Here is an 8,511-nt window from a genome sequence, read left to right on the forward strand (position 1 = left end):
CTAATTCATTTGATTCGCTGTCCAGAAACATCTACTAGATAATGAAAATGTTATAAATCAAATGCTTAGATGCACACACACACACACACACACACACACACACACACACACACACACACGTACAAAGCATCAGGAAATGAGTTTCAGTCAAGCCGGATTCATTTAAAAGTGATTTAAAAAATGATCTGCAAGAAGTTCAGCATGACTTCACTACCGGGTTTGTATCTGTATGTACGGGGCTGTTAGAGGTCAGTGGAAATGCTCTTAGTGAAATGCGCTCATTGCAAGAGACATATAGGGAATAAAAAAAACAAAATGCTGCAATTATGAACAAAGTACTTTTTCCGTTTATAGCGCTGGTCGTTACAGCGACTCACACAGAGCAGCTATTCTCATCACCTAAGTGCTTTCTGCAAAGACATCTATAGTAACATCCTTCTGTTGGGCCTTGTTTACCAGACATTAGTGGAGCCGGACTAAAAGCCTGCCTTAAAATTTTCCTTTATGGGCACACACACACACACACACACACACACACACACACACACACACACACGCCTTGTGATTTGTGGTTTCTTCTAAATGCAGTTGCTGCTGGAATCATATTTCGCTTATAAAGGGGTTTTCCATCAGATAGAAATGTGTGTGTGAGAAAAGAAAGCAAAAGAGGTTATTGCACAACTTTTTTTTTATGTGTGTGTGTGTGTGTGTGTGTGTGTATGTGCGCGCATGTGACATCTCACACGTTTCAGTCAGCAGCAACTTTTCTGTATTGGTTTCAGATGGAGTTAGTGCCTATGTGTGTGTGTGTGTGTGTGTGTGTGTGTGTGTGTGTGTGTGTGTTTATATAATGAAAGTGCGTGAAACATCAGTGATGCTAACTCTAACCCGTAATTCATCCTGAAACCAAAACCACACAGCCGGAGCATTTAAAGCTGCAGTTACAGTACAAGGCCACTTTTCATGAAACCCCATCATGATGCCTTCCTCCGTCTACGATCCAGATTCAAACCTTGCATTCATTTCTATATTCTAGAAAGATCTAGGCCTGACCACCTGTGTTTGTTCTTGGAGATAAATGATGAGTAGGAAAATGTTCAGTGTGGACTTTAACCATAGCGACGAACAATGAATGACTTCTGTGCGTGTCTTCTGGCAGTGGATTTATCTCCGTCTTCACTGCAGCTCTTTACTCCTCAGACTGTAATAATCCTACACAGACGCACATGCCTGGTTTAGATCTGACTTTGTGGACCATTGGGACTTTGTAAATTGTAAATTGTGAGTGTTGAACTGAATCAAATGAAATATGCAGGAGAACAGGGGTCTGTTTTAGTTCCCTTACTGCATGCTTTGCTGCCTTTGGACAATAATATTCAGAAATATAGAATAAAAGATTAAATGACTGTTAGCTTATTCCTACTGAAATCCAGTTCAGATGAATTCATGCATTTATACTCCCTAGACTATATTACTGTAATGCACGATCTATCTGAATGCATCCATCAACAAGTCAATAATTCAGAAGCTTGGGTTATAATAAGATTAGAGAGTTAGAACAGATAAACCCCATCATATCTGATTACACTGGCTACAGTTTCTATAGCGAAAAAATACTTTGGACTTTCAAAGGTTTCCCTTTATAATTAGTAACCCAAAATTAACCTAACATCAACCTTAATACCCCTAATTTTAAGATAAACCCCAGTAACCCTAATCTCAACCTCAAGTAACTCTAACCTCAACATTAGTGTGTGTGTTTGTGTGTGTGTGTGTGTGTGTGTGTGTGTGTGTGTGTTGGCTATTGAGATGACACACTCATATGTCTCATTTTTGTTGCCTGTAGTGTTTATTAAATCAAAGGAAATCCCATCACTGTTTAGACTATTTCATTTTATTTACATATGTCTATGTGTATGTTTACCTGATTATATGTCTGTGTGTGTGTGTATGTTGGGGTCTGTGATGTGTTTTGTGTTATCTGTCGTACCCTTGCCAGTCAATAGCAGCACACTACCATGTATATTAGTGAAAATCGATGAGAATTCTGTTAGAAAAATGGAGTGCATGACATTATTTTTGATAACTGATTAAAAACCATGTAAAAATGTGATCATACTCAATGAAAACGAATGAAATAAAGTCAATATAAAGTTATGGATAAATGAATGAATGAATAAACAATCCCATTTTCTCCCCAATTTGGTCACCTGCCAATTGCCAGCACACAGTCAGAAAAAAAAGCAGTTAAAACAGTTCATGTAATAGTAAAAATAATCCATCCTTGTGATAAGAAAGGGAAAAGGACAAATATATACTGTATATATATATATATAATCCTCAATGGAATAAAGTCAGTAGTCAGTAGTGCATTCAGCTTTATTGTATTCTTGAAAAAAGGCGTGTTGACTTAAACTCACACCTTCCTGTCAACTTCCTGGAGCCATGAGGAGGAAAACAGTCTTCTGGGAACAAAACAAAGCCATTCCCTCCATGAAACCCCCACATCCTGGGAATGTTTTGCATCTGTATTATTAATAATAATAGTAATCATAATCATAATAATGATAATAATAATAGTAATAATAATAATAGTAGTAGTAGTAGTAGTAGTAGTAGTAGTAGTAATAATAATAATAATAGTAATAATAATCATATGCATGGAATGCAGCAGCAGAAGACTGGACAGTAAAAGAAAGTATTTCAGTTATACACAAACCATAAATAAACGTGTAATAAAATAAAAGTCCAGTACACATTCCAAGCAATAAAAGGCAACATGATTCCCAGACATAACAGTAATAATATTTATAAATGTACATTTATACTGCTCTATAACCTAATAAACATCTGGAGATGAATCAGACTGAATGTGTTTCTGTAGGTAAGCCTCGTTGACGTCGGACTTATCTCTTCATCCAGGTGGAAGTTAATACCATAAACTCCGGCTTTTCCTTCCTTTAGGAAACTCTTTGCATTTCTTCCCACTGGTTCCCGCTTCCTGGTCTGGAGGGTTGATGGGAAATGACTGTTTAAACGTTCTAGTCCGTTTATTTATTTATTTATTTATTTATTTATTTATTACATTTTTTAATGTTACTCTTTCTTTAAACGAAAACTATAATCCATGAACAACATGCTTATGATTATTAAAATGGTTTATTTTAACGCATTGATTTCTGTTTATTATTTATGACTTATAAATGTTATGCATTAATTATTACTATGTTTGAAATCATTTAATTTAATTCATTTTGTTCTGCTGTGTTCATATATTACTTTACTTGGAATAATTAATAATTCCTTACATTTACACAGAGCTTTACATTGACATATTTGCTGTAGACTGAAGACATTGCAGTTGTAGGAAGTTAATCAACACCTGCTGACCTATCAGAATCCAGCGGTGTAAAAATATAAATAAAAAATTAATTAATAAAGTTAATTGTGTAAATAACCCACAACATATTAGAAAATCTACTGGTCTTTGCAGTATGTGGGAAATACTGCACAGTATACTAACATTTAGGTGATATTATTATCATAGTAAAAATATTTCATGGTGTATTAATTATTTACTATTTATATAGTCAAAAGTTTTTGCACCCTGGAAGTTACGTATTACTATTGAAAAACTTCACTGAGAAAGCTGAATCTGTGTCGAACTTCTTACTTGCTCTCAAATCCCAGTGTCTTCACGGTGATGTATGAAAAAGGCTTATGCTTACTGTATAGATTAAAGACTGCACTAGTATTACGTGTAAATGATAAATATGTACTGAATTAGAGTGACAAATAGTCTAGACTTCTCAGATTAGATTAGATCTAGACTGTTTCAATCAAATACAGTCATTTGTAATATTTCTGCATTCACTTATCTGGGGAATCTGGGGTTCATTTTTTAAAGTTATTAAACACACAATGCTAAAATATTTGACTGGCAGCATACAGGGGAAAACGGCTCTGTTTAGTCTAGTGATGACTCAAAGCTGTTTTTTTGTTTTTTACAGTAAGAACTCCTTTGTGTCTTTATTATCTGTTTGATCATTCCCCTGGCGAGACACACTCGGTGTGTAGTCAAGGCTGAAGGAGTAGAGTAATGTGATAAGATCATATGCAGGCTAGCTGAAGCATTTAGACTGATTTATCTGTTATATAGAGAGATAGGAGAGGAAACACACTGTCTACTGCTAGTCTGTAAAACCAAAGTCGCTCAAGAAATCTGAACTTAACATATTTTTGTGGGGGAAAAAATCCTTCATGTCAGTGCAGTTTGCTAGTGAGGGTAAAGATATTCCAGTGGAAAGTGTTCTGAGGTGTAGCTGAAGCAGCTGTGCTGTTGGTCAACGTGTCAAATTAACAGGTCGAAATATGAATCAGAACAAAATTACTCAAACCTGACGTAGAAATGTTTTTATTCACATCAGACGTTTTTGCAATGTAAAACTACTGACAGTTTAATCTCTCTCTCCCCCCTCTCTCCCCTCTCCCCTCTCTGCCCCTCCCCTCTCTCTCTCTCTCTCTCTCTCTCTCTCCTTATTAGCCAGAATGCATACATTGCTGAATATAAACATTTGCTAATGCTTACACACACTCATACACACACGTCCAAACACAGGTGGTGTGGGTCAGGAAGAAAGGGAGATAGGAGGAGAGCGAGAGAGAAAGAGAGAGATGGCAAAGACCTCCCTCAATCTAAACAGTCCTACTTACACAGATCTCAGAGCGCACACACATCTCTCTCTCCCTCTCTCTCTCTCTTTCACACACACACACACACACACACACACACACACACACACACACCATACTGAAGAGAACTGTGATCCAAAACTAAACAATGAAATCAGTCATTTTTGTACTGAGTATGTGTGTGTGTGTGAGAGAGAGAGTGGGAGAGAGAGAGAGAGAGAGAGAGAGAGAGAGAGAGAGAGAGAGCGATCGAGAGAGAGAGAGAGAAAACGAGAGAGAGAGACAGAGAGAGAGATAGAGAGAGAGAGACAGAGGGTGAGAGAGAGAGAGAGAGGGTGAGAGAGAGAGGGGGGTGAGAGAGAGAGAGAGAGAGAGAGAGAGAGAGGGAGAGAGCGGGTGAGAGACAGAGAGAGAGAGAGAGAGAGAGAGGGTGAGAGAGAGAGAGGGTAAGAGAGAGAGAGGGTAAGAGAGAGGGGGGAGACAGAGAGGGAGACAAAGTGAGAGAGAGAGACAGAGAGAGACAGAGAATATAAAGTCTGCGTGTCTGACTGAGAACAGTTTATTTGATCAGACCTGTTTATCCGGACCACAGTTCACCACTCGGACATTCAGCTCTCTATAGACGAGACAGAATTATGGATGCATTTGAAACGTTATTAGGAATAACATCACCGCTCCTTCCCTGTCAGCATGTCCCGAGGGTTTTATTCCTCTTACACCACAACAACTTACAACAACGTCTTTAAATTAAAGACAGCCTGTCTATTTTCTCTCTTGAATTTAATAAGACAAAAAATCGCAGCTTGTCATGTTCCAGAGAAACAGTGTAAACTCCTCCGTCCTGAAGATGTGGGAGAACTTCAGCTTACAGCTTCACCTCTGAGTGTTACACAGCACTGACACTGGAGACTCCTTCCTTACACGTTACATAAACACATCTCTCCTTACAGAAATCTTTACCAGTCCCTGTGAACGAGCCGTTACTATAGAAACGATAACGTATCAGAACAAGCGCATTAATATAAACCTGTTGCTGTTATAGAGAACTAATCAACACCTTCTGACCAATCAGGATCCAGAATTCAGCAGCGCTGTGGTTTCACACCAATAAAGCAGATGAACATTCTTTCGTGTTGCTACTGAATTTCTGCTCCAGTGTGTGGGCGCGGGTCGCATTCCTCGGACATGAATCTTCCCTGATCGGTCAAACGTTTTCCATGAAGATGGAGATAAATGACAGTGAGTTTTGTTTGACCCCTGGGGGAAATCGTTCCGAGGAGATTCCTTCGTGTCTCTAATGCTGACCTTCTCAGGAAGTTCCCAAGACCCCTTGGGGGTAAAAAAAAAATGGTTCCAAACTGCACGGACTCGCACTCGCATTTTTTTCATTCAGCTTTTGAAAATTGACCTGGGTTTATACAGACTATAAAGAGTTACTGCAGGACAACGTCACATCTATCAGACAATAACTGGGTGCTGAGGAACGTGTTGGACCTCCGTCAGTTCACGCTGTTATCAGAATCTTGGAAGGAAATATGGAGTTCTAGTGTGATAAACATCTCCTAATCTACTGTACAGTCCCTTTGTCTGAGTTGAAAAGCCTCAGGATGTGTAAAGTGTTAAACAGGACCTGCACTGAGACACAATACGAGGAACGGCGGTGTGTATTTACACAGTACACACAAAGCAAGCGTTTCAGTTCAGTCCTGAAGACCATCTGAAAAGACATTTCTTCAGCTGAATGCTTTTCGAACATTACAAAACGTAAACGAAAAAAGATACATTTAATACGCACACACGTTTTCCAATCACGGGAAAATTTACATACTCTTCATATTAGTTTTAAGCTCTTATATTTAGGGCTTAAAGTAATCCGGAATGATCTGGAAAAACATTCCTGCTCCCTCGGTAACTTGGAGTGGAAACAAAGTCTAGTTCATATCTGAGGCAGCTGTGATGGAGAGCTGGAACAATAAGCATGTTTCACTTCCTTCAGTGTAAACAACAACAAACTAAATCCATTTTTACGTCCAGATAAATATGAGAACGCATCTTTTTCTCTACGTTTTGGCCTTGCGTCCGCACCGAGACGGTGTTTTTTGTCCAGCGAAGACGGAGCTTTGTGAAAACGCTCTACATTTGTTGTTGTTGTTGTTGTTGTTGTTGTTGTTGTTGTAACATGGACTGACAAAACACAGATATTCAAAAACGACGATGTGTTTTTAGTCATGTGACCTACTGTGGCCAAACAAACAAGATGGTGGATGATGCTGTACTGCGGTGGTCCATTTAAAAACCTTGCTGCTTTTCCCCTGGGCGTAGAGTCAGTCAGGACCTCCATTTCCAGCTGCACGTACGGACTTGAAAAAAAAAATCTCTCTGCACTCCTTTTACAAAATGTTTTCTTTTTCATCTCTCCATGTCCACCTGCTGCGTGGCAGGATTTCATCTACTGCTATCTCCTCTAATGTTGGAGCTGAGCACTGCGCCACAATTGTCACGTACCGTAGGGGACACGGAAGCAGAAGCGGGCAGCAGACGTAGTACGTGGGTCAAGGGGCGTTCTAAGGACGTGGTCGTAAAGCAGGCAAAGGTCAGGCAATCAGGCGAACAAAGCAATAGAGGGCAAGGCAGAAAGCGTAGTCGGAAACGTAAACAGCGGTTGAGGAAACTAAGTAAACAAATGATAGGCAACAGCTTGGAAACGCAGAGAACAAGTCAACTGAACGAATACTTCGCAATGAACATTTGGCGAATGACTCTCTAAATACTAGTGGAGAGAGAGTGTGTGTGTGATTAGTGACAGGTGTGGGAGATTAGAACTCCGGGGATGGTGAGCGCATGCATGCATGGGAGGTGAGTGTTGCTTCTTGGGAAACTGAGTCCTGGCCGGGTTGAGATATGACAATAATTGACTGCAGTCTAGCGTCTCCATTTTTTTGTTGTTGTTGTTGTTTTGGAACACCTACAATTCACGCGCCAGTTAAATCCTGATGGATGAAACCAGTCTCCTGGCATTTCACTCGGAACACAGGACTTTGTGGAAGAAAACAACCAGCTAGCACCTTGTTGTATTGCAAGGTGTATAGCACAGTTGTATTGTTAAGTAGCTAGCCTGATCACTAATTCCTGTGCTAACTAGCCAGCACTCTTTTAGGCAAGCATGCCATACAGTATATTAGCTCTATACTGAATACAGATAGATGGGACCCAATTTATTTTGTATAGATCTCAAATTTTCCATAAGGTGAACAATAAACCTGTAGCATATTGCAATGCCTTCTGGGTAATTTGCAGTGTGCTCATGAAGACAGGACGTTTTATTTGTTTTATTTTACCTTTAACAGCAGCCTATACAGTATATACCACAGCAACCGAGAGTTATTTTCATTTAATGGTTAGTTAGCGGTTTATAACATCACTGTTGGGATTATTGCGTTTCATCATGTTGAGGTTTGGAATTGACCTTTGCGTGTTTATACACTTTGCTGAGTTTAGCCTCTCCTCTAGTTGCCTGTTAGCCGAGCTTTGAACTTCGGACCATATCCTGGAATGTTCTAGATGCGTCCCGTTTCCCACAGTCCTCCTGTCACTGGAGCCATGCTAGTTATTGGTTTTTATAATTATTGCAGTCTAAGTTAGACGATTGTAGAAGCAAAAAACATTAAAGTCACGATCAAGATTGTAAAGCGCTTATCTCATAAAAAGTTTGTTTTTAAATCTCACCAGAAGCCAGTGTTATCATTCTGTTCCCTCAAAATACTGAATATACTAGACCCATAACACTCCGCTGGCTTTATATGAGGATATCTTTTTATT

The sequence above is a fragment of the Ictalurus furcatus genome, chromosome 26 (genome assembly GCF_023375685.1).
Source record: "Ictalurus furcatus strain D&B chromosome 26, Billie_1.0, whole genome shotgun sequence".
Lineage (NCBI taxonomy): Eukaryota > Metazoa > Chordata > Actinopteri > Siluriformes > Ictaluridae > Ictalurus > Ictalurus furcatus.